The sequence below is a fragment of the Nycticebus coucang genome, chromosome 5 (assembly GCF_027406575.1).
Source record: "Nycticebus coucang isolate mNycCou1 chromosome 5, mNycCou1.pri, whole genome shotgun sequence".
Taxonomy (NCBI): Eukaryota; Metazoa; Chordata; class Mammalia; order Primates; family Lorisidae; genus Nycticebus; species Nycticebus coucang.
In genome coordinates, this window is record NC_069784.1 from 110910196 (window position 1) to 110937113 (window position 26918).

Consider the following 26918-nt stretch of genomic DNA (forward strand, 5'->3'; position numbering starts at 1 on the left):
TTCCTTTTTAAAAAGAATAAAACCGAACCAAATAAAGCATACTCATGTTGTCTTTTAAAGATTATTTTTAATCTAAAAAAGAAAGTATATCTTCACCCTTAGGTGTATGGTCACCTTCGAAGTATTCCCCTCGGCCATCCTGTGGTGATGTTCAACAATGAGGTATGCAGCACTTTTCCTAGGATGAGTTTGCAGATTTAATTGTCTGACTCTACAGAACTGTCTCCTCTTTAAGGTTTAGCACAGGTGTGTAAGCTAGGAGCAACAGACACTTGCCAAAGTACATGACCTGTCAAATATTCATTCAGGGGAATAAGAATATCTTTCCCAACTGAATTCTTTGTAAAGAAGCAATCGGAGATAAATAAGTATTAGGATTACACCAGCCTACTTGTTATATTGCTTATAGGGATTTTCCATTCCTCACAGCACATTCCAGGCAGACTGCAAAATCAACACTGACGCTGTCTCCCTCTGCACTCCTCCATCTCTGCTGCCACACACAGGTCCGCCTCCTCTGTCCTCTCTTCTCATTCAGGGTCACATGTATCCTTCCTCTACGTTTGTTTTATACATCTCTTCCTTCCTTTCCATTTCTCTGATTCTCAAGGCTTACTGCCTCCTATCTTGGTTACAGTAACAGTTTTCTCATTGATGTTTTTGCTGAGGTCTTAGAGTCACACCCAATTTCATCTATTCTCCACTGAAACCAAATCTTCATGAAAGCATGACACTTCTCCACATTTCTTTGCCTGGCCTTCAAGCCCTTCTATAATCTAACTCTACTTTCTTCCTAACCCTATTGCTACTTTTTTCCTATACAATATGTTTGTTCCGGATAAACGGTTACACCACCGCATTGTTTCCTTCTGCCTGGATTCACAATTGTGACTATATTTCAGTTTTGTAAAACCCTATCATTTCTCCAGGGAGCAACTCAAATGCTGACTCTTCCACGAAAGTTTTTCCAATCACCACGGCAGGAAGGTGTGACACCGTGGATTCTAGAATGGCACAAATCATCTAATTAAATCAACCCATAGCCAGCAGAGGCATAACATTTGCAGGCTCCCATCAATATTAACTTGACTGATCAGTGAAATTTAGATATCTGAGCCAAAGATGAATTGAAGACAAGATTCATATAAAGAATTATATGACAAGATTCATATAAAGAAATAAAATCTCCATAATGTATTCAGAATTTCCCAGAAAGATGAGAGGGGAAACTTGGTCACAAGATAGGTACTTTATGGGCTCGGTGCCTGAAGCTCAGTGGGTAGGGCACCAGCCACATACACCGGAGCTGGCAGGTTCGAATCCAGCCCAGGCCTGCCAAGCCACAAGGACAACTACCACCAAAAAATAGACGGGCATTGTGGTGGGCACCTGTAGGCCCAGCTACTTGGGAGACTCGCTTAAAGGCATTCTCCTTGAGGCAGGAGAATCGCTTAAAGCCCAAGAGTTTGAGTTTGCTGTGAGAGGTGACATCACAGCACTCTACCCAGGGTGCCATAGTGAGACTCTGTCTTGAAAGAAAGAAAGGAGGGAGGGAGGAAGGGAGGGAAGGAAGGAAGTTAGTTAGTTTATGGCATAATAGGGTTCATTGAGTTTTCACAGAAACTGGATGAAGGAACCACCTTTGCAGTGAGTGCCCAATCCAAGGGCAGAAACCATACTGTTATTTGAGCAGTTTAATGTAAAAGTTAACGAGAGCGGAAGATTAACCATAGAGGGAGAACTTTAGAGCGGATCCACTATCCCAGCAAGGGAACAAACTCAGAAGAGAGCCCCCTTCCCCCAGGCTGGGATTCAGACTTCATTGAGAAGTGCATCGGATGGAGCACAGGTTCCGGAGTTGATTGGGGCCTGAGCTGTCCTGCAGCGGCTCCTGGCAAGGCTGGGAAACTAGGAGTTTCAGCTGGAACTGAAAGCAAAAAACACCCTTCTGGGTGCAGGCAGTTCGAGGCTGGCAAGCTGGGAACCACGACTGGGAATCTGCCCTCTTAGATTTCACGAAAAGCGGTCCAGGAGAGAGGCCACACCTAATATTGACGGGAGCCTTTCAACCTAGGAAGGCGTTGAAAAGCTGCGGAAGGACACGCTGGCTAATCTCCACAGAGGAGGTGCTGTGTTCCTGCCACCAGGCGCCGCTGGCCGCCACGCCTGCAGCGGGAGCCGCATCTGCAGAAAGCTGCTGGGCGGAGCAAGCGGGTGAATGGGAAAGAGGAAGCCCTTCCCCTTGCAATGTCGCTTCGGCGCCCTCTACTGATAAAGCTTAATATCACGCCAGCTGCAAAGGAGGGAGGCGATCAAGGTGGTGCCTCCGGAGCTGAAAGACAGCCACGTGATAACCCGAACGCTGCCAAACTATTTTCTTCCTGTGCTCGTGTGTTTCTATTCATCAAGCAAAAAGGGTTTTCCAGTTAACTTCCCAGGTTCCCAAATCCCAGAGTTTCTCTAGATAGCACTGCCATCACCTTCATCATCAAAGAATTCCAAGAGAACAAAAAACATTGATTTGAGACTTGCTCTAGGTTGGGTGTTTGCATATCTTATCTCCCTGACGTAGGATCATATAATGAGCGCTGTACTTTTGGAATGCAGTGTAAAAGTACTGGCTACTATTCTTGCTCGTATTTTACACACGAGGGAACTTCACCTCAAAGACACAGCTAGTAAGTGATGAATATCTAAAAATCTGAACTTAAGGCCATTTGACTGGAAAATCGGTGCTCTATCCACTAACTTGGGCTGAGTTTCTCAGCGATAGACTAATATGGTTATGATATGATAAGAAATTCCAGGTTCTAGGCTGTCTGCTGACATTCAATTATTGCTTTTTGGATGACATGTCTTTTCTGTGAATGTCTAAAAAAAAATACAATAGAAATTAAATTTTTCTCTGCGACAGTTCATAGCTTCCTTGCACACGTTTAGAGTCTAGCTGTGCGCCCATCTCTAATGCTGGGTGATTCTGTTAGCCTGACATTTGTGGAGTACGGAGTAGGTGCTAGGCACTGCTGTGCGTGCCTTTTCCTGTGTAATCCTTGACACAATCCAATGAATAGATATTTTTATTCTGTTGTCAAGGTGAGGAATTGAAGACTGGGGAGATTAAATAACTTGGTCAAAGTCATCACCCCAGCTGTGGCAGTAGGATTTAAATCTAAATAGGTCTGACCCCAGGGCTCAATTTCTAGATCTGTGGTAAGTCCAGAGCCCTTCTGATCACCCTTTGCTTCCCCTCTGTTATACAACTTTCTTTGCTTCAAATATTCTAGATTTTTAAGCTTTAAAAATATAAAATAGCCAGCCATGGTGGTATGTATCTGTAGTCACAGCTACTGGGAAGGCAGAGGCATAAGGGTCATTCCTTAGCATGAGTCTAGGAGTTCAAAGGCTAACATGGGCAACATAGCAAGACCCCATCTCTTAAAAAATAAGATGAAAACTGAGGCTACATACGCTATATATTTTTCAGCTCCCTTCAGTTAATTAAGGGAACTGCTCCTTTGAGATTATTAGGCTGTTTTAAGAATGTTAAGGTGTGTCCTAGCAAGCAGCCTCTTTGTAACCCTTTTAGATTATTGGGGGAAGAGCCACCGTGTCCACTCTCACTGATCTCACGTGAAGTAGGGCAGACATGTGGGCACATGCGTGAGCAGTCTGCAATCGTCTAGGACAAGGATAGCAGCTGATACAGTATTTTTAGTAGACTTATTTTTCAGTGCCTTCCTTCTTCTTCCCTTGGGTACACTTGCTAGAAGCAGCACATCCACAGAGTGGCCTCTTATGAAACTCGAGCAGTGAAGCCCCTTGTGCCTCCAAAATAGATCTCAGTGTGTATTTCTGTGACATGAAAACTAGAATAGGACTTATGTAACCACAGGGGGAGGGAAAGTCTTTTTAGATACTTCACACTTAGATATTTGCTTCACTTAGCATTTGTTATATTCTGTTTAATTAAATCATCTCATTTCTATCACATGACTCTCACTCTAAAACTATCTGATTGTACAAAAAGATAGGAACAAAAAATAAGTTTGTTTTTGTTTGTTTGTTTTGTTTTGTTTTTGAGACAGAGCCTCAAGCTGTCATCCTGGGTAGAGTGCAGTGGCATCACAGCTCACAGCAACCTCCAACTCCTGGGCTCAAACGATTCTCCTGCCTCCGCCTCCCAAGTAGCTGGGACTACAGGTTCCCGCCACAATGCCCAGCTATTTTTTGATTGCAGCCGTCATTGTTGTTTGGCAGGCCCAGGCTGGATTTGAACTTGCCAGCTCAGGTGTACGTGACTGGCACCTTAGCCACTTGAGCCACAGGCGCCGAGCCAAAGTTTTAAGAATTTAATATCCCACCAGCAGTGTAAAAGTGTCGTATGGAGAAACCTCAAAGCACTCAAGCTAGACCTCCCATTTGATCCGGCAATCCCATTACTGGGCATCTACCCCGAAGGAAAAAAATCCTCTTATCATAAGGACACTTGTACTAGACTGTTTATTGCAGCTCAATTTACAATCGCCAAAATGTGGAAACAGCCTAAATGCCCACCAACCCAGGAATGGATTCACAAGCTGTGGTATATGTATACCATGGAATACTATTCAGCTATTAAAAAAAATGGAGACTTTCCATCCTTCGTATTAACCTGGATGGACGTGGAAGACATTATTCTTAGTAAAGCATCACAAGAATGGAGAAGCATGAATCCTATGTACTCAATTTTGAAATGAGGACAATTAATGACAATTAAGGTTATGGGGGGGAGGAAAAGCAGAAAGAGGGAAGGAGGGAGGTGGGTGGGGCCTTGGTGTGTGTCACACTTTATGGGGGCAAGACATGATTGCAGGAGGGACTTTACCTGACAGATGCAATCAGTGTAACCTGGCTTATTGTACCCTCAATGAATCCCCAACAATAAAAAAAAAGAATTTAATATCCTCACAGCTATGATTTAATAAAAAAATAAAATAAAATAAAGAATTTAATATCCTTTACTATTGTTTAACTTGATTTTATGAAAAATTATCCATATCTAGGCCTATTTTTATTTTTATTTGTCTTGGCACTCAATGGCTGTGTGGAATAGGCCACTTTTTAGATAAAAATATATTCTTAAGGACCTTCTATTGATCTCTAAATCTGTGAACATCTGTCAATTATAAAATCTTCCTAGAATTTCATATTGCTCTGTGGCTAAGCCTAATAGCTGTGCCAGGAGTTCCTGATGTAGCTTAAAGAGGATTTCGTGTTCTTGTAAATCACACTGAGTCAAGACAACAATTGCAAAAAGTTGTCAAGTCTGTTATAATGACTAGAAATTCACCTTGCATAGGTTTCCCAATTCTCATCTTCGCTCCTCTTTTATAATCCCCTTTTTTCTGTACCACACCACTTGGTGGCAGCCTCATGTTTTTCAACTCCTCTTCAGCATTTTCGCAGCAGGGATCTTTGTTATTACTGAGTAGGTATTGGGTTTGGGAAGAAAGGAAAGCAAAAACCTCAGCAACCAATGAATGCAGAACCACGTTCTGAAGGAAACTAATAGGGAAAATAGTGTGGGGTTTTGTTTTCTTGTCTCTACAAGAGAATCAGATGGTCTCTGAATGTATAATTCCAAAGTTCAAATTTATAATTCCAAAGCTGCCTTGACACTAACTCTGAACCTTCTAAGATTGAGCTTAGAAGTGAGAAGAGGCTGGTGGGAGGAAGTCTTCATGAACAACCCCACGGATCACATTCCAGAGAGCAGTGGAGTGGTCAGAGTGGGTGGGAGGTGAGGATGAGCCCAGCACTTTCCAAATGCAGGGTATGAAAATAACAAGCTCAGCAAACTTCTGTGAAACTTTAAAGGTCTTGAGGACAAAAAGAAGTAAGAAAGATTGTGATAAGTTATAAATGAGTTAGAAAACACCAGTTATGTGCTTAATTTCCATACCCCAGTACATGTGCTAAAATTAATCCTTAATGGTAGCCTAAAACTACCATCTCAGAAGAAAACTAGAAACATCTCCAAATGGAAGCAACTCTTAATAGCTGCTTAGAGGAAAAGTACAAAAACATCAACTGAGGCATAGTTTCAGGTGAAAAACCAGTACTAATTGGTAATGTTGTAACTCCTTTGAAGAAAAAATCAGTGAACAGAAAATGTAGCAGGCTGCATGGCATCTGAAATAGGCAAGACAGAGAAAAAGAATCGTATTTATTTATAAGACTTTCTCAAGAGAGTCTTTGCACATAGATTTGGTCCATTTGAGGTGTACGTACTTTAAAAAAAAAAAAAGATACTATCTCTGTTTGATGATGCTTGCCACACTGAAAGTATCTAAGTATTTTTCCTTGAACAAATTTTCTGATCATTGATTATTTTTGTCATGGAGAAAATTATCTTAACTTCAGTATTTATTTGGAGACAAGGTAACAGAAGTTTTGGCGTTAAACAAAGCAAGTTCAAATTGTTGTTCTGCCCCTTGGGCAAGTTACTCAACCTAAAACTTTTCCTCATCATTGTAGAGATACTCTCGATAACATATAGAGTTGGTTCTGAAGATTAATTGAAACAATGAATAGAAAGTGTGGAGCAGAGAGTTTCTGGCGTGTAGCAGAAACCCAACATATGGAAGATATTGCTACCAATAACCAATCACTGTTGAAGTTTCATTAGTTTTGACAGATATTTTGAATTGAATTTACTGCGTTTTCCAGACAATACCATCATCTACAAATAAAAAATCATTTAACTCTGCCTTTGTTACTAATCTTCTTTTATCTCATTATATTAGCTAGAATTGCTAAACAAACAAGAAAAAATAGAAATAAAAGAAATTTCTATTTTAGTTTTACTTTAACGAACGTATTGCAGACTTGGCAAATAACCTAACAGGGTAGACATCATTAATCATCAGAAATTGAACTTCTTCCACCAAAGGTAAAACCATCTGAATTGGGGGTTTATAATGATTATATTTTCTTCTTTTTTTTTTTAAGAAACAGGTTCTTACACTGCCACCCAGGCTAGAGTACAGCAGTATCATAACAGCTCACTGCAGCTTTGAACTCCTGGCTTCAAGCAATCCACCTGCCTTAACCTCCTGAGTTGCTAGTACTACACGCATGAGCCACACTATACCTGGCTAATTTTTAAAAAAAAATTTTTATAGAGATGGGCTCTCACTATGTTGCCCAGCCTGGTCTTGAACTCCTGGCCTCAAGCAAGCCTCCTCCGCTGGCCTCGCATGGTAAAGTAACTAAACAAATAAATTTTGACTACATATGTGCTGGTAATATTACTTAAAAGAGTATTTATAGGAATAATTTGAATCCTAATTATCTTAGCCTAATAGAAATCTACTTCCTATAGAGAGATTGTTTCTGCTAGGCACCTATGCACACATTCAGTCTGAGATCATCTTAATGTAAGTTCAAAGCTTTAAATTCCTTGGCCTACCAAGGTAATAGAAACAATCACAAGAACATTTGCTCATTTCTGGTACATGCTTACATTTGGAATACAGCCCTTTTATGTCACACCCTACTGTCAGGAGGGCCTCCTATTCAACTTCCCGCTTTGTGCAATCCCTGGATATCAAAATCAAAGTGAAGACATCAAAATTCAAGCTCAAATTCTCAGCATTGGCAAAGGGCCCCACCGCAGCAACACTTTCTAATGCTCATCTGCCTTTCTTGGTTCTTCTTTGGTCTTAACTTTGTTTTTTTTTTGTTTCTTATTCTCTTTTCAGCTTTTACTTCCAAGAAAGGCTTCTCAATTTTTGTCTCAGCATTCTTAGTAGTCCAAGGGTCCATTCCTTTCTTCCTGAGTCACTTTTGCTAAATTTTTCTTTTAGGAAACTTTCCCTTTTCTGAAGATGTTCAGATATTTTAGTACAAGGTTGTTCATTGTGTTCTCTTTATTATCTTTTTAGTTGTTACTGTATCTAAAGTCAGGACTCCCTTTTGTCATTCCTTGTTGTTTTTGTTTGGGCTTTATTTCTTCTTTTTCTTGGTCAGGTTCACCCAAGGTTATCTATTTTATTACTTTTTGAAAATATGTTAAAATAATTCTTCGTATTTTCTATTTATCTATTCAATTTAAATATCCAATTTAAGAAGCTAGAGAGGAATAAAAGCTTTATCTTCACTAGGTAGTTTTTCTACTTTCTTGGAGTTTCTTCTGCTTTTATCCCCAGCTAGCTTCTTAAATTGGATATTTAACACATTTTCAGACTTTCCTCTTTAAGGCAAATAACACAATTGATTTAATTGTGTTAAATCAATCTTCTCCATCTGTGCTAACATTTCTGTGCTTTATTCAGAGAGGTTATATTCGCATATCCACTCTGATATAAATTTGTATATAAATTTATATAAATTGAATATTTATATAAATTATATATCTATTAATTTTTGCTTTCATTTTGTCTGAAATGTTTATTAATATGGCTATTAGTTTTTATGATTAGTATTTTTCTGGAATCTTTTTTATTTTTTAACTTTCCATCTTTTCTTCCTTTAAATATAAAGACTCTTGGATATAATATCGTTTCTGTCTTTTTGAGGGTGAATTTAACTTATGTACTTGTATTATGGCTACAGGAAATTTAGAACTTGTTTCCACTCTGTTAATTTGTGTTTCTTGTATTTATTCTACCTTTTCTATGTTTCTTTTTTTTTTTATCCTCTGTTGACTTTCTTTATATAAGCATTTGTTTAATCATTTATTTGGGTTTTTTTATTTCCTTTTTGCCTTTTACTAGATGGAAATTAACATATCCTATTTTTATTCTCTTGTGATACTAATAGTCTTAGAACTCTTAGTTAACAACTAGATCTAAAATTAATCATACCTGAACCCTTTTTTCAAACAATACAAGTCTTAGGGACACTTGTATAGACCTCCACCCTCTTCCTTCAACTTAATTGACTTGTGAAGTATACACGCATTATGTTTTCAGAGTAGAAATGAAATGGATTCCTTTCCACCACTAGAGAGTCAAATGCGTTTTTCTTCTCTCTTTCTTTGTGTGTGTGTGTGCTGAGATGGGATCTCCTTCTGTGGTCCAGGGTGGTCTCCCACTCCTGAGCTCAAGCAATCCTCCTCCCTCAGCTGGGATTACAGGCATGCATGGAAAATTTTTCAAAACAATTTTAACTTTGTATGTTTCAAAATAATGTTAATATTTATCTTAGTTGTAAACTGAATTTTTTTTAAATGAGTGACTGAACTTTTCTTTCAAGACAGTAGCCAAAAAACACACATTTACCTCGTTAACCTTTCAAAACTCAATTCGATTAATAGGAGAAATACAGAGATAAAAATTCATTCACAGCAGTGCTGAAAACCAGTCTGCAGGGCCACCAGAAAACTATCACAGTGGAGAATTTCTGGATTATATAAAGTAGATGTCATATAAAGTGTGATTCTAAGGAAGGGAGTTTATTGCAGGAATAACAGGGTTAAAGCAAACTTCACGTGTGTGTGTATGTGCATGCGTGCGCCATTTGAATTTCTACAAAGAAAATATATTCATATGTAATTTCTAAATTAATTATATAGATAATGCACACAGATTTTACAATAAAACCTGAAAGAACTAAAGATCTAAAAACCCTTATTTCTGGCAGCACCGGTAGCTCAGTGAGTAGGGTGCTGGCCACATACACTGAGACTGGTGGCTTCAAGCCAGGCCTGGGCCTGCTGAACAAATGACAACTGCACCCAAAAAATAGCCGGGTGTTGTGGCAGGCACCTGTAGTCCCAGCTACCTGGGAGGCTGAGGCAAGACAATCACTTAAGCCCAAGATTTTGAGGTTGCTGTGAGCTGTGATGCCACAGCACTCTATGGAAGGTGACATAGTGAGACTGCCTCAAAAAAAAAACCACCCATATTTCTGACAAACCTCATAAAGAATTCCTCCAAAAGGGAGCCAAGATCAGAGACAGTGCAGATCTGTAACACAAGTGGAATTTATTTTTATTATGAAATAAATATCTGACTACATATGTATTTTGCAAATTGACGATACCATTTATTGATATTGATAGTCTGTCTCTTTCCAACAGATTAGAAATGTCACCTTTAAATATATGGATCTATATTTTCTGTTCTTTTCTACTTGTATTTTTGTCCGTTCCTGTCCCAGTACTATCCTATACCAATTATTGTTTTGCAGTGTATTTTTACATCTGAGCAGATTATTGTTCTTTTTTTGCAAAATTTTCTATGTTAAGTTGTTGCATTTTCTTTTGCAGATGAAATTTAGAACCTGAATAACTTTGTAAAAATTATCATTAGCTAGTATATCGTGTTAAATTATAGAATAATTCTATAATGTTAAATTCATAGATACGTTTGAAGAGAATGGACATCTTTGTTATCCAGCCTTTCCATCCAAGCAGTTTCAGACCCACTCCTCTTTTCCCTTCATCTTTTGTCTCTTGCTTCTCTCTCCCCGCCAGCTTTGTTATCTGCTGGTGAGGGTCGACCTCTTCCTCACTACGATGTGTCAGCTATTTCTTTCAACTCACATCCTTCCAGTTTCACTACCAGAAAAGGACCTTGCTCTTTTCCCCAGCTATACCTCAGTAAATCCTGGGGTAGGACAGTCCCCAGCCTGGCTTGGTCACATACTTTCTTCCCAATCAATCACAGGGGCCAGGACAGTGGGGTAATGAGCCCAATCTGAAAGGATGAACCACACAGTAATTTGGGTAGAAACAGGAAGGTACAGAATTTTAAACTCTAATATGGGTTTGCCATATTGAGAGACTGATTAGGAAGGAACAGAGAAAATTCTAAAAGAATATAGGAATAGCAGATAGAAGGAGCCTGCACTACCCCTAAGGCTGAGACACAGAACCCGAGGAAGAGTTCTCTCCACCCGTACTCCATCCACACAGCACCACAGCTGAGCTGCAGGCCAGGTGAATGGAGAGAGCTGGCCAGGCCGGGTGAATAATGTGGGATAGATGGTGCTTCACAGAACTCAACCGCAAATTTGCCCTCTGGGTGCCGGCAAAAGCAAGCCACAGGGAGGCCTCTCACTGGAAGCATTCTCAGCAGAGGGGGCATTGCTGCGGGGCTTGGGTACAGCAGGAACTGTGCGTGTTGCAGCAGTTCGACACCGGAGAAGCTGCTCATAATGCAGCAGCCACACGCACTTTCTGCCACCTAACTGGTCAGCTGCCATATGCACTGTTCTGCAGCAAAACACGTTATCTTTCCATGGAATGAGATCAGCTATCTTTCTTATAAGTGAAGATCACCCTTTCCCCCAAATAAGGAGAGGGAGAGTCCTGAGAGTCATTGTGTTCACCATTGTCTATATAAATCAATCCTCAAATTCACAGTATCACAGAATATTCTGTTGCCTAAAGAATATTAGTGAAGTTCATTTCTGTGAAGAATTGCACTTTGGCCTCAGAAAGGTCTTTCAAAGTCCTAATCCCCAGTACCTGTGTTTGAGATCTTATTTAGAAATCATGTCTTTAAGGCTGGGTGTGGTGGCTCACATCTGCAATTCTAGCACTTTGGGAGGCTGAGATGGGCCGATTATTTGAGCTCAGAAGTTTGAGACCAGCCTGAACAAGAGCAAGACCCCCATCTCTAAAAATAGCTGGGCATTGTGGTGGGCACTTATAGTCCGGGTACTTGGGAGGCTAATACCAGAGAATCACTTGGGCCCAGGAGTTTGAGGTTGCTGTGAACTATGACACCACAGCACTCTACAGAGGGCAACATAGTGAGACTCAGTCTCAAAAAAGAAAAGAAATAGTGTCTTTGGTGATGTATTTAAATCTTGAGATGAGATTCTCCTGGGTTGAGGGTGGACCCTGAATCCAATGACTGACATCTATGAGGGAAAGAATAGGGGGATTTGAGATCCACAGACACTCAGAAGAGAAACTAATGTACAGATGGAATCAAAGAGTGGAGTGAGGCACCATAAGCCAAGGAATGCCAAGGATTTCTGGCAGCCCTCAGAACCTCAGAGAAAGGCATGGAACACCTTTCCCTCCCTCAGAGCTTCCTAAAGGAGCCAACCCTGCCAACACCCTTATTTCATACATACAGCCTCTAGAACTTGAGAGAATATGTTCCTCTTATTTTAAGCTATCAAGTTTGTGGTACTTGGTTATGGTTCCCCTAGGACACTAGTAGGAGTGCCAACAACTTGAATCTAAAATAAAAATGGAAAGTTGTGAAATGAAGAAAACGGCTAGTAAATATGTATAAACATATACATATAACAAGCCAATAGAAAATCTGCAAAGATACTGCAGCCCTCATTTCTATCATTATCCACAAAGCTATAATTGATATTTATGGCTTCCTTTTTCCTCTACCTTGCCCTCAGCCAGAATCTCATCTGGTTGGTATTCTTTATTTAGTGAAGTGACCCAAACTTCATTCCCGGAGTGTCTAAGTCAGTATTTTCAACTGGTATGCTGTGAGAGGATCTTAGGTGTGCTGCTAAAATTTTAAAGACCACTAATTAAATTATTTTCAAAAGAAGTTCAAAGCACAGGAAATATATTTTTTATTCTTTTTTTTATCAACAGAATTTAAGTGTGCCACAAAATTTTAACTATAGGTTCGTTGTGCCATGAAATAAAAAAAGTTGAAAAACACTGGCCTAAATCCTCAAACATACTACATTTTATAGTTGCTGTCATTTTTCAATAACCTTAATATTGAACATGGAAGTCCTAGAAGGATCCCCAGAGAATCCCCTGCATCTCCACTGTATAAAGGAAGCCAATGTCCTATTGGTAATCAGGATCAATCGCTCCAGCCAGTAGATCATCTACTGTTTTTGCCTTTTGCTTCAGTGATATATAGAACCCCAAATGGCATGGATTAGTGTCATTGTACAATTTAGTGGAACCACTGTTGCCTCCTAATGAAAGTACTCTCCCCTCAAGGATAAAGTCTCTAAATCGGCAGCAAAATTTCCAAGTAAGGAAGGAAAAATTCTCAGAATGGGTTCCCAGGTGACATAGGAGAAGCCACTCTCACTCCCACACCTTTACTCAAATGTATTTTGGCTACAGAAAAGAAACATACAATAGTCTCAGATTCAAAACATATCATGGAAGACAGAATCTCATTTTTCCAGGGTATTGTCTCCCAGCTGGGACCATAACTGAATCTTCAGTAAGCCAGCTGCTTCCAAGTAATGATGTAGGTGGTGAGCCCGGTTAATTCTATTGGCGTGAGTCCATGGCTGCACTACCTTTGCAGTGAAATGAGTTCCCTGCTCAGATGCAATGTTGAGTAGAATGCACTTATAATAGATAAAGCATTTTGTGAGTTCATAGATAGTGGTGCTGGCAGAAGCATTATAAGCAATAAAGGCAAATGCATTTCAGAGTATGCAGATATTCCAATGAAGATGAATCTTTGCTCCATGATAGAAGTCCAATGTAATCAACCTGCCACCAGATGGCTGGTTCATTGCCCCTGGGAGTGATGCCATGTCAGTTGTTTTCTGCTCTTGACAGATTAAACCCTTGGCAGTAGTGTCATCAAGGTAAGCCTTGGTAAGGGGGAGTCTACATTGGCGAGCTTATGCATAGCCTCCCTCCCTACCACTATGGCCATGTTGCTCATGGGTCCTTTGAGCATGTGCCTGGGTTTCTGGGTGGAGATGCTGACTGATATATACAGAGTAAGCCATTTTTTCCATCTGACTACTGAGTCTCTTCTGCAGTGTATACTTTGAATACATCTGATGTACTCAGACAGGATGCACATATTTTCATATTCATGCACATTCAGAAAATCCATCCACATACCTCTTTTCTGTACTTCCTTGTCACCTACTGGCCAATCCCATTCCTTCCAAGTCACTGACCATCTAGACAAACCATTAGTGACTGGTCATTCTGGTCATCTCTCAATCTAGACATACTAGACAATCAAATATACTGTTGGGATCCTGCCCATGTGGAGAAGTTTCCTTCACTACTGTTCTTTAGATCCCTGAAATCACTGGGAAAGCCACCTGCTGGAAAAGTTGCCTTCCATGCTGCAGGAGACTGTCAGGGAGAACCCTGGAACCAGGAAGAACATCTTTTCCTATTTGGATGTCTCTGTAGCATTCTCCATTGACAGACTCTAACACTGTCATAGCTAGTGAAAGATGACTATTTAAAGAGGCCAGATTCATCCTTGCAGAGCAGGCATAAAGAGTGAATTTGGAAATGAGAGATAATAAATCAGTTACAGTACAGGTATTACATAGTTGGACTAGCTTAGGTCGGACATCCTCCTTTCTGTCAATCATTGCGGTTATTGAACCTCCCATTTGGACCTCATTAGATTGAGGTTAGGTAGAGAGGGGGAGTAATTTTCCAAAATAAGGGAAAAGAACATTCCTCTCAAAAGAAGAGAGTTGAAGGCTAACAGAGATGTTTCTTTCCCACATGTCACCCTTTCATTGCTCATTGCACATATGAACACACACTCAAATACAAACACATACTTTTTTCTTTGTATCTACAGTTCCTAACATAAGTCACCAATTCCATATGCAACTGAAAATGTACTCAATCCCTCCCCGGTGGGAGGAGAAAACTCAAAGCTACATCTAGCTACTGAATCCTGCCCCAAGTTCAAGATGTTTGAATGCTGTCAAGCCTGATCAGGTCCAGATGTGACTAAATGATGAAAAATAAATTTATCCCCAATGCACAAATATACAACAAAGGAGGAAGAAATGGGATAACCACAACTAAAGAGAGAAGGCAAAAAAGAAAAGCAGTATACAATGGCTGTGAGCATATACCTTACCCTGCTGGACAGGAGTAATAAGAATAAGATTTCATTTATCCAGTACAGAATCAAGGTCAGCCAATCAAAGGGCCAAGATTTCCCTTGTCTCAAAGAGCCTGCATAGAGGTGTGGTGAGAAGGAATCTCCACGGACTATCTTGATGTCCTAATTCATCTTTCAACTAGGAATGGAGACTGCAACATTGCCTTTAGGATAGCACAGCAGTAGGTACTTATGCCAGGTTGAGAAATTCCTGACAATACCTTAATACTTTACTTGGTTGAATGACATTTGGGGAAATCCATTAGCAGAAATCTCACTGTGATATGAGTTTTGAATATGGACCCTGCCCTTCCTGTTCCTATCTTTTGGAAACGAGCTTGGCAACTCCATCAATCTCCCTAGATCTCAGTTCAATGGCATTAGTCATAGATTCTCTCTATGGGGTAATACGATAGTGTACAAACAATCAATAAGTCTATTTTTAATGGCGAATGGTGCTTGCAGCAATACCAAATCCAATTCCAGAATGAAGACTATTGCAATGAGGCAAACTAGTGAATGGTGCATGACAAAAGGGAGCCCAAAGTAACTGACGTGCTTGATTCCAGGTATCCTGCCTCACGAGGACCTTAAATTTGGTCACCTTTGCTATAAAATTGACTTTTTAGCAGTGGCAGTAGCCAGTGGAAAGAGCATTTCCCCTATCATTTTCTTGGTAAATCAGACCATGTAATTGTCTAGTTTAAAACTCCAGTTCCCCTAACATGCAGAAGAAAATCCAAACTCATTCCATGGTCTACAAGGCACTGAAGTTTCAAGGCCTAATTTTTCTTCAACTTCAGCTCATGTCACTCTTCCCTTGCTGTGTTTCCTGATGCCCTAGCCATGCTAACCCCCTAGACAGGAAGCACTTGATATATCCTGTCCCCTCTGCTTGGAACGCTCTACAAACACTCTTCCCACTCCCGTTCCTTTTAGAAATATGGAAATGTTACCTCCTAAATGCCCTCTTCTCACTACCACACAGACATTACTTTCCAGTCCAGCTTCTTGTTCATTTTCCTCATTACATCCCACACAGCTATAATTATTTAATATTCCTTGAAAAATATATTAGTATAGAAAATGAAACAAATCCTGCCATTCTACAGAGTTTTAAAATGCTCCTATATTTTTCTGAACGCTCGGAGTGGGAAGTGAAAGATCAAGCAGCAGCCGTGGAGACTCTGTAAATAATTAAACACTCTAGGGGTTGCGTACTTCCAAATCCCCCCGAGTTCAGTCCATGCCTTCTGTTTCAAAAGGGCAGTGCACTTTCGTTTTTCATTCTCCATTCACACGAAAGGCCAGGCATCCATAACTCGCCTCTAGTGTGGCCTTTTAATAATTAAATCCAAGCTGACATTGACCTCAACCAGGGCCAGAAGCTTCTGGCTGCAGCCAGGTTCCAGAGCAGAGGCCCGGCGCCGGCCTGGGAAAGGGTCCGGGGGCGCCGCAGGGGACCGCGTGGCGTGGCGCTCCCGGGACCGTTATGCGAGTCTCGCCCCCGCGGGCAGCGCCTCCCAGTCCCCCACCCTCGAGGGGTACCGAGGGCGTCCGAGAGCCCTCCAGCGCGGCAGTTCAAACTGGCGAGGGTGAGCCCCTCGGGATCCCCGGGTCATTCCAGGCCTGCCTGGTCGCAGTCCCCAGACGCCCAGCTTCCCCGGGCGCGCCCCCTCCACCGAGCTGACGCTTCTCCTGCTCAGCAGCCGCCCTCTCCCACCTTCCACCTCTCCGGATCCTCCTACCGGCATAAAAGCCTCTGAAGCGCCTCCCGGCTCCCGAGGGACAGTCCCGACCGCAGACCCAAGTTGAGTAGGAAATAGCGAGGGGTCAGACAACAGAAGCGACATAAGCTCCCTGCGTTATCTAGCCATCCTTCTAGTTCACATGTTGTCCACCCATCTACCCATCCCTCATCTCTTCCATCCCTTATTGCTGTAAGACTAGGATTCGAATTCCTTACAATTTGATCGCAACATCGCAAAAGAGCATATTTGACTGAAAAAGCGAAGTAGGACTTTTTCAGACAGAAAATAAGTCTCGTTGACGCGTTAGATACTAGATTTATCAATTACCGCATATGATGTGGAGGACCTTTTGTAGAAATTGAATGAGTTAGGATGAAAGTTCTAAGGATTCAACAAAAAAAATTTAAATCAATTTATAGTCTGTACGGCAGAAATTACGTACACATGTGTAGGTAACAACTAGAAATTTATTAAGGGACACATGTTTTTTTCTGAACCTTTTCTTGCGATTCTCTAGCAAAAAAAAAACCCCACAACTCTAGCCCAACGCCGTAAAAGGAACCACCTCTGCCTTTGCGTCGCGGCTGAGCTAAGCCGGAGGGCAGGAGAGGCCTGACTTAGGGATCAGGAAGAAAGAGCGAAGGAAGGGTGGGGGCAGGGCGGGGGACAGTGACGCGACCAGTGAAAGCCGGAAGTGAGTGGCTAGCGCGGCACCCCGGGGCGCCCTGTCCGGTGGCGCTCTAGCTCCCGCGCGCTTTCTCTCTATGATCCCGGCGTCTTGTCTATTTATTGTCGCCGGGAAGCCGCGGCCGCCTCGTACCCGGAACAACAAAGCTCGAAAGACGGAGCCCGAGACTCGGGGGCTCCTAGCAACGGGCCGGGGCGGGAATTCCATGGAGACTGGGGAGCGCGCCCGCCTCATCATCATCCTCTTCCTCCAGCTTATCCTTCGTTTCCGACGCAACCGGCAGCACCGCTGCCGCCGCGTCCTCTGCCACCGCCCCCTCTTCCCACGGTAACCTCGTAGGCGACCCTGGGCCGGGGGAGCGCTAGCGACCTAGCGGCCTGAGTGCCGGGTGCGAGCTTCTGGGCGCGGGGCCGGCGTGTGCGGAGCGGGGATGTGCTAGGGCTGGGAGTGCGGGGGCGGGTGGCGGGAGGACCGGAGCTGAGGTGCTGGAAACTGGTCCGGTGGCCCAGGGAGGGTTCGGTTCTTAGGAGGAGCGGGTGATGTTTGGTGATCTCACTCAGGATAACGGGGTGGGGGTGGGGCGTCGGTGCCTGGGAGAATTATCCAGCCTGGTATAGGATAGGAAAAGAGGGGTTAGCTTGCGTGTAAGCCACCACTCATAAATACTGGTCAGGGAGAGTCCGGGTTTGTCTATGGAGCCATCACCCCGGGCAAGAGGACCGTGCGGAGGTGGTAGGGGGGTTGTTGCTTCCAGAAAACTTCAGCGGCCTCTGCCGCGGCAGGAGGGCTCCCAAACAGCGGCTCCCTTGGCTCCTAGTTCTGGCAATGCCAGCATCCCTATTCTATATATATATATATATATTTTTTTTTTTTTTGACTAAAATTAGGCTTGATGAAGAAGGATCTGGAAGCTAGAGAATGAATTGTGGGTAAAGCTAAGCAGGGATGAGAGTCGGGATAAGTGCTTAAAAATAGCTAATAAGAGTCCTAAAAGTAAATCTGATAGCGAATGACTTTTTAAAAATTCTGCTGCCGAAATGTGCATCTGCACGCTCTGTCAGTGTGCTCATTGCATTAAAACCTGCAGCCAGCCTACATCTGTGAGCTCTCTGCTGCATCTGTCACCTGCAGTTCCAAAGCAATGCTGGGAGTAACTAGCATGAGCTTCTGTATTTAGGTTTCAGAACAGAACAGTGCTTTAAAAGGGTGGCTCCAGTCTTGTACCAGGAACAAGCTTGGTGTGATTCTGTGTGAGAGAACAAGCAATGACAGTTTCTCCCCAAAGAGAAATTTAAGAAGGTTCAGCCATCCTGCCATAATTTTGCAGTCTCTTTCAAAGTTTGAGAAAATGGCAGTTCATTGAAATTGAGATGTGACATTTGGCACTGTTTGGTTGAAAGAATTATTCACAGTTTGATATGCCCATCAGTTCATGCTATCTTTTCCCCCTTTCATCAAAACTATTTAATGGTTTTATGCTTTCCAAAATTTTAGGTTAGTAAAGAAGGTTTTCCTGTGGCACACTGAAAAGGCCACATATACATATTGCAGTAACACTGTTTTTGTGACTGGTGGGAACAAAGCTCTTTATATAAAGTTCAAGATTAAAGATGAAAATAAAATTGCTAAATCATAGATGCAATTATGTCAACCACAGGTTGTTTTTGTCCCCCATCTCTTTTGGCTAAGTCTGGCTTAAACAAAAAGGTGTCATCCTTATTCCTAGACGCTTCTTTTTATACTCTCTGCCCTCAAAATCAGTATGAGAAAGTAATGACTTGCTCCCGTGTACCCTGGACTGGTTGCCTGATGGCTGACTGAGGGCCATCCAGGATACAGTTTATAACTCAGGCATTTTCATTTTAAGCTTTTAGTCTGGAATCAAGACCCAGTGTCTCTTGTTAAAGGAATTTCATGTGTGTCTGAACAGGTGGGCAGTTTCCTTTAACAAGGATGGAAAGTGTGAACATTGGGAAACTATAATTGCCAATTATGCTCTAAGAAGAGAAAGGCAATACCATTATCTTTAATGAATTGAGGGCTGTTGCTTAATTTTTTCATGTAGTTGTTCTTCTGTAAAAGATGTAGTGAGATGACCACACTTGAGGCTATGGATATTGAGTCTGGGATTTTCATTGTGCATGTGAGTCTTCATGAACACTCTCACTTGCTGTTACCTCTATCTCTTCCTATTTGAGTGGGGCTCAAGCCCTAGTATCCCCCTTTATTAACAATACATTTTCTTTGCTTGTTCTTTGCCCTGACACAGTCAATGCTTGGTATTGTTTTTTTAGTTCCTCTCTTTATTTAATCATGTCCCACCCCCAAATGATTTTTTTATGCTGTTTATTTCTCTTTCTTACATGGTGTTTTCAACATATATCCATGGCTTATGTTTCTTTTTCTTTTTTTTTTTTTTTGGAGACAGAGTCTCACTCTGTTGCCCTGGCTAGAGTGCCCTGGCATTAGCAACCTCAAACTCCTGACTCAAACAGTCCTCATGCCTCAGCCTCCCAAGTAGCTGGACTACAGGCGCCAGACACCAGGCCCAGCTAGTTTTTCTTTTTTTAGTAGAGATGGGGTCTCCAACTCCTAAGTTCAAGCAGTCCACCTGCCTCGGCCTCCTAGAGTGCTAGGATTACAGGTGTGAGTCACCGTGCCCAGCCTATTACTTATCATTAATAATACATTGTTGCCTTTTTCTTCTGCATCCCTCTCCTTTATTGGAGAATTGGAGTGGTCATGTCACATATTCTGTATTCATTCTGAATAACTGTTAGTTGTGAAAACAACAGATAAGAGCTTAATGCTGAAAATCAAACTATTATATTGAAATAAGTCATGTGAACATTTTTGGACTTTTCAGAACAAGACTTTAGAAGGCCAGGTAGTAATGCTGTAGTTATAGACAGTTTTTTTAGAGGTAAAATAGTATTGTAGAGCCTCTTTTATGTTTTAAATTGAATCTTAGATTTTTGTAATTCTTGTTCTTAAAGAATTATTCTTAAAATCAATCTTGATTGAAATTACATTCTGCCAAATTTGAGAGAAGTGTGTTAAGTGATTTCCACAAATTTTTTCCATGTGGAAAATTGACACATCAAAATTTTTGATGGTTAAATGTGCAAAATTTTCTGTAAAATAAAACAATTACATATGAAACATACAGCTGAATTTTTTGGAGTGTCATTTCTTAGGAATGTAGAAATTATTTAAAAAGCAGATACTGTGTAATCTAATTGAATGAATTGAAGACTTTTTAGGTAAAGAAGGCCACTAGTAACGTAGGTAATTGATTTCCTTCTATTGCATCATAGAACATGTGATGAAATTATTGATAAGAATGTAAAGTTTAAATCAATTTTAGAAGAAATTATAGTAGAGTATTTCCAGGATGCCTCTGAGTCAAAACTTGTGGCACTTTGAAAATTTAGCTGTATTGAAGTAATAAGAATTTTCTGAAATTTATATCCATTTTGCGCCTTCTGGTGTCTGGTGCTGTGTCAGGTGTGCAAAACTAGATGAAAGAGGTGTTAACTTTCAAATGCTCTTTGTGCACTTACAGATAGCAGAGAAATGATGTCTGTGGATAACAAAACATGGCAGACATAAACTGGAATTTTAGATCCTTTGTTACATACTATCTGGTACTGTATTTACTGGTGTATGGATTTCATCATGCCTGCTGAATTAGAAGTTTCTTGAGGATCAGGAATATGAGTTGCCATCATATTATATGTTTATGTCCTGTATGTGTATATTTACCATTAGTTGGTTTATTAGAAGGAGGTGATTGTTTCTTTTTATTTTACTCCAAGGACTTATCTAGTGGATGAGGGGAACTTTTTGGTATGAATTATTGATGCCCAAAATTTCAACTTTTTATCCTGGCCACAGTGATGCAAGTTAAAAGCAGCAAAACTTGGGAGTTTGTTTTAAACAGTTCAAACAATAAAAATGATGCTTGACTGCTGTGACTTGAGTAGATACAGTATTTGTTCTTGTCATATGACTACCACTTTGGGAAGTTTCAGAAGGGTGAGAAACTGTATACATATCTGAGGTTTTTTCAGGCCACATAGACAAATTTAGTTTTTATATTATTTGTTAATCTTTTCTTTAGAAGAGAGATGGAGAGTATGTGTTTGTATAATTGTTAAAAAGCAACAGTATTATAGAAGCATGTCATTAGTAGAAAGGAATCAAATCATATCAGAAATTTTATTCATCTGGTCTGATCTGTGACTAAAGGATGATAAAGTTGGAAATGTGGTTTAAATGCCTGAATTTGGGCTGGTAAGCATGCTGCTGGAGGTCCCATTAAATGTTAAAGAATACACTAAGGTAATTTCTGGGGCAGTTCATATCTGCCTTCATGTAGGGGTCAATAAAAAAACCATTTCCCTGTTGATTACTTTCACAAGGCAGTATTTATCTTTTAAGAAAGAAGACTGAAAGTCAGATGTATGTTAAGGGCAGAGTTGTCTCAGGACATGAGTGGATGACGTTAGTATTAAATCATGCTCAGCATGATATAGACAGTGTCTTAGATTGGCCCATGGTATGTTTTTGTGAGGATTTAACATCTTAAAAGGAGTAAAAACATTATTTCCATTAATTAAATGATTGCAAAGAATCAAATGTTAACCTTCCTCCTTCTGACACAGTATTTTCATTGTAAAACAGAACAGTTTTGATCAGAATCATTTACATTTTCTTGGGATTAGGGTCGGTGTAACACTAAAAGTTTGGACCTTGGAGACAAGATTCCTGTGTTTAGCATCATGGCTGTACTTTCTTTTCAGTGGTAAAGGCTCTAGTAAGTTTTTCAACTGCCCTGAGTCCAGTTTCCTCATCTACATTATGAAGTTAATAATAGCAGGGGTTACCAGTCAGTGGTGCTAAGTAGTATATTAAAGGGAAACTGTCAGAGCACTTGATTGCTTTGTTTCTTTTGAGGCTTGCGACTAAAGCATTGAAATTCTTTCTTTGTGATCACTGACTATTGGACTCTTCTTTACTGTTAGGTTTTGGGAGGAGGAAGTGCTTTTTTAAAATTCTGAATTGTCACACAGGCATCTGGTTATCACTTATGGCAGATGGACTAAGTAAAGAGAGACATCTCTGTTTCTTGGAAAAGTAAAGCCAACAAAGCCTGCCCTGGCACTGTGTTGCAGCTATTGAAATGTTATTTCCCTGTGGACGTGTCTTCTTGTTCAGCAGTATGATACTCCTGAATAAAAGGAATAGACCCCAATGGTTTCATTTAACAGAATTAGTCTTTTGTTGGAAGATACTTTTTTTTTAACTTGTGTAACCTTAATTGATAGTAAACTTGAAACTTGTTAGTGTCAGTGTCAAGCCATTTAACTTGAGTATTCTGTGTCACTGTAAATGTTCTAAATAGTAGCCTTTTTGTAATTTTAGAAGTAGCTGAAATTTCTGCCCTGCTTCAATAATTCGAGTAGCTCTGGAGTGACTTTGTGGGATTGCAAATTTGTTTATGGTAAGGCTAAAACCAAACTCTGAGAATACCTAATCAAGGAAATAATTTGATAATTATAGCTTTGTTTAGGCTGCTATTGAAATAGCTAACTTTTAAAGCTAAGTCCAAATATTTTAGTTTAGTTATATAGACTTTTGAAGCCACTAACTAAAAAGTATTTCTGCTTATTCCAAATGAATTGCCAACTGTTCTTTCCTGTTTTGGCTGATATCCAGATCTTGGTTTCTAGTTGAAATATATTTTTATAAAATATATATTATTACAAGCATATTTTGCCTTAAATATACAGGAGTACAGTTTGTAATTTCTTCTTTCAAGTTGTGCTGGTTTTGTTTTAGTTTTTGTAAACCTCCGTACACTAAACAGGCTGGTAAATATGTGTGTGTATAGGGGTGTGACTTTTGTTTTCCTGTTTAAAGAAAGTGGAGTCTAGTTGATACTGTTGATTTAGTTAAGCAACTAGATTGGCCAGAATAGATTTAGTATTGATATAATATAATTCACATTATTCCCACAGCCATCATGGATTCTGGATCTAAAAAATACTGAGATAAGAGAGCAAATGATCATGCCTATTTCATCAAATATATGTAGATATATATCTATATCATTTTTTATTTTAAATATTCTGAGTACTATGTTAGGAAATTTTAGGAAACTTTGTCTCCAAGGTGTCAATACTATTCTATTGTCCACAATAAAACTTGCCTGATTAGAGACAAAGGTCTATAACACATTGTTAATGTTTCCCTAGTGTTCTTTCCACTACACTTCCTCAGGGACAAATGTTACTGTCTTTTAGATATGAAGGTAATAAAGCCAATGTATAAGCCAAAAGTGTAAATATGAAGATGGGTATTTGATTTATGACTATGGTCAACATTTATAGAGCCTATCATTGAACCTCAGCTAAGACTCTTGGTGAACCTGAAGCTTTTGGGGAACAAGAACCACCTCCTGTTTTCAATTCGTCATGTGCTTTTATTGCACCACAAAGCCTTTTTTCTCTCTCCTGCAGTGAGTTTCTTAGGCCTCTCCAGTTACTGGTATGCGTGTACTATCTAGTGAACTTGTGATGAGCATCCCTTATTTATTGTTCATGAGTTAACAATATTTCAGGATCTTTGCTAGTCACAGATTACGGTGGTTGCAAGAAACACAAACATGTTGAAGGCACAATGACCAATTCATTAGACCTTTCCAACACCAATTTGGTGTGCTAATCTCGAAGGTACTCTGCTATCTTTTGGGGAGGTCAGGGAAAGGAGAGGGCGGAGGTAAGAGATGCTAGGTGGCACCACAGATTAAAAAGCTACGTGAATATTAGTTTTGTCATCTTCTTGGCAGCATATTGCTCATGTAAATCTTTATGTCTGTAGAACAGAGACAATTTTTGACTGGCCAGTAATCTCAGAATTTCTACTTCAGTGCACAGTACACAACTCCTTGGATACTTGTTTCCTTTGTGTGTACTGTGAGAATGTGAGAATGCATGCCTTGTGATGTATCCTTTCTAGGTTTTTGTTAGAAGCATTTCAAATGTCTGAAACCACATTCTGAATATGGTTTGTATTGATATACTGTAATTCACATTATTCTCACAATTTTGTCTTTCCTCGTAGTTTCATTCTCACTTTGTAAATAGAAGAATAATAGCTTGATCACCAAACCCTGTCTAATTGGTTAGTATCCTGAAAGTGACTGACAGGATAGCCATTCTATGGAATAGTCTTAGGATGTGGATAAGTTTTAGGTCCTTCGCGAATGAAGTAAAAGACAAAATAATGTGTAGGGGAGGGAAAAGTCAATATAAGAAGTGCTGAAGATCTCTGTGTGAGTTTTAAATAGAATAATTCTTTTCTTACTTTAGAATTATATCTGTGTGTTTGTAAAAGCTCCTGGAGCACAGTTGCCTTTCAGGATCTGGAGGTCCCATCTTAGGTAATAACTTATTCAGTGCAAGACCACTAATACTGGAGAGTAAAACAGGGAATAATAGGATCCTGTTGGAGAACTTGAGTGGTTTGAGACTACTGAGATTCTTGTTGCTATAATGAGAAATGCCTGCTCTTTCATCCTATACCCTAACCCCACAATTCTGTCTTTCAGTTACTCTTACAAAGTATTCATTTAACTCATCAGCTTCTTACTGGGTTCAGGATCAAGTCCTGCTCCTGAGTCAAGTTCTGAAGGGACATTTATGTTAAACAGGTCTTTTCAAGAAATTTGGTTCCTGCGGTCTAGTACACAGTTACAATAACAGACAATAGCTTTCATTTGCTGTGCCCTCTGCTGGCCGGCTTGTCTCTTGGTGCTTCCTATGAATGGCTTCTTCCTGGCCTCCAAGATCTCATTTTATTTCTCATCTCTAAGAAAGTTGAAAGGCTTTTGTCATCTTGTCTATTTTATTCATAATATAAATCACATTCTATGATTATTTTATTTTATTTTATTTTGAGAGAGGGAGTCTCACTGTGTCACCCTCATTAGAGTGCTGTGGCAACACAGCTCATAGCAACCTCAAACTCTTGGGCTTAAGGGATTCTTTTGCCTCAGCCTCCCAAGTAGAAGGGATTACAGGTGCCTGCCACAATGCCCGTCTATTTTTGTCATTGTTGCAGTTGTCACCGTTGTTTAGCTGGCCAGAGCTGGGCTTGAACCTGCCAGCCTCAGTGTATGTGGCTGACACTGTAACCACTGCTATGGGCACCAAGCCGCTCTGATTATTTTAATTGCAAGTCTAGTTGTCTGTTTCTTCCATTGGAATGTAACTGCCCTGCCCTTGGCTGACCATTTTGCTCTGAGCCGTCTTCCCAGTGTCGACCCACAGGTCTTGGTCCTTAACCATTTGCAATGTGCAATTATAAGTAAGAGTTTGTTCGTTGAAGGAGTGGGGAAAGGGAATTTTAGGCAATTACAAGGTCATGAAAGAGTCTCCTGGTAATGCAAAAGGAATGATACAAAGTTGAGTATGTTAAGGTGTGTTGAGGTGGAAGATTAGATTATATAAGGGAGACTAAAGTTGAGAAGTGCGCACTGCATTCCAAGCCAAGCAGATGAAGTTCTCTTTTGTCCATCTAAGAGAGCTGAGAGATGTTTAAGTAGGGATATGGCACAATCAGGAAGACAATTCTGCTAGCTGTTTGGTAGATGGACTAGATCATGGAGGCTACAAGCAGAGAGTTCCTTTAGAAGGCTGGAGCCATGATGATAGAAGAGAGGGCCTAAAATAAAACATTGTTGCTTTGAATGCAGAAAAGAAGCTAGATTAAAAATTACAACAGGAGAGATGAAGGATGAGTCTGAAATTTATGATTCAGGTGAATGAGTGTTGAATGGTGACTCCAGTCAGTGAAATTTGGAAGAGACAGGATTGTCTTAGGATATTAATGAGTCTTGTTTTGAGTGTATTTTTAACGAATTCATCTAACAGATAGTGGGAAATAAGGATTCAGGTCTCTGATGGGTCAGGATTGACGTAGGAGCCAGCCATAAGCTCATGGATAGCAGTTGATACCTGGAAAGCTTAGGGAGGAAGGGGAAGTAGTGTATAACCTTCAGGGATCTTAAACTCATTTGAGAATGTGAAGAAAACAACCGCTTTCTCGGGTACACATACAGATTTATGTGTATACAATTTTAAGGGGTTCCTAACCTCTGGAGCCTGTTGTTGAGCCTTCCAAGGACTAACATGGGCTTCAGTTAAGAACTTCTGATTTGAAAAGCAGAAAAGTATTTGAGATGGGAGGACCCAGGAAAGGGTGTCTTAGAAGTTGGAGTAGGACCTGGTGAAGGGAGAATTTGGAGGATCAGAGGTTCCTGGTGCTTTGTGCTCTAGAGAGGTCCAAGTAGGAGAGAGTTTGAACTGGATTTGTAATGTTTTGTACTGTGTAGAGGCAGAAGGCAGATTGTGTGGGTTTAGAGCATGAAACGAAGTTCAGGGAACAAGGTGTGGTGAACAGTGTAGAAACCTTGATGTTCTCCATGATGATTACTGCCATTGGGGGATTTACTGAAAAGGAAATTCCATTACTTCATTACCTGTTAATGGTGTTTTAGCCCAGTCAGTCATTCTCAACTGGCTCCTCATTAGAAACATCTAGGAAATATTTTAAAACTTAGGATCCTATTCAGGTCAATTAAATCAGTATGTC

At 40.5% G+C, this 26918-nt stretch overlaps 1 protein-coding gene and 1 long non-coding RNA gene across 2 annotated transcripts in view; both read left to right on the plus strand.

The window, feature by feature from the left end:
* Positions 1–15998: 15998 nt before the first annotated feature.
* TBPL1 (TATA-box binding protein like 1) overlaps positions 15999–26918 on the plus strand; it is a 51255-nt gene continuing 40335 nt past the window's right edge. Inside the window, exon 1 of the mRNA XM_053591232.1 lies at positions 15999–16414. The gene's annotated coding sequence lies outside the window, so the exon portion shown is untranslated. The remainder of the gene's footprint in view (positions 16415–26918) is intronic.
* On the plus strand, positions 16998–17589 carry LOC128585862 (uncharacterized). The gene has a single exon (XR_008380130.1). It is a non-coding gene; the product is annotated as an uncharacterized LOC128585862 (long non-coding RNA).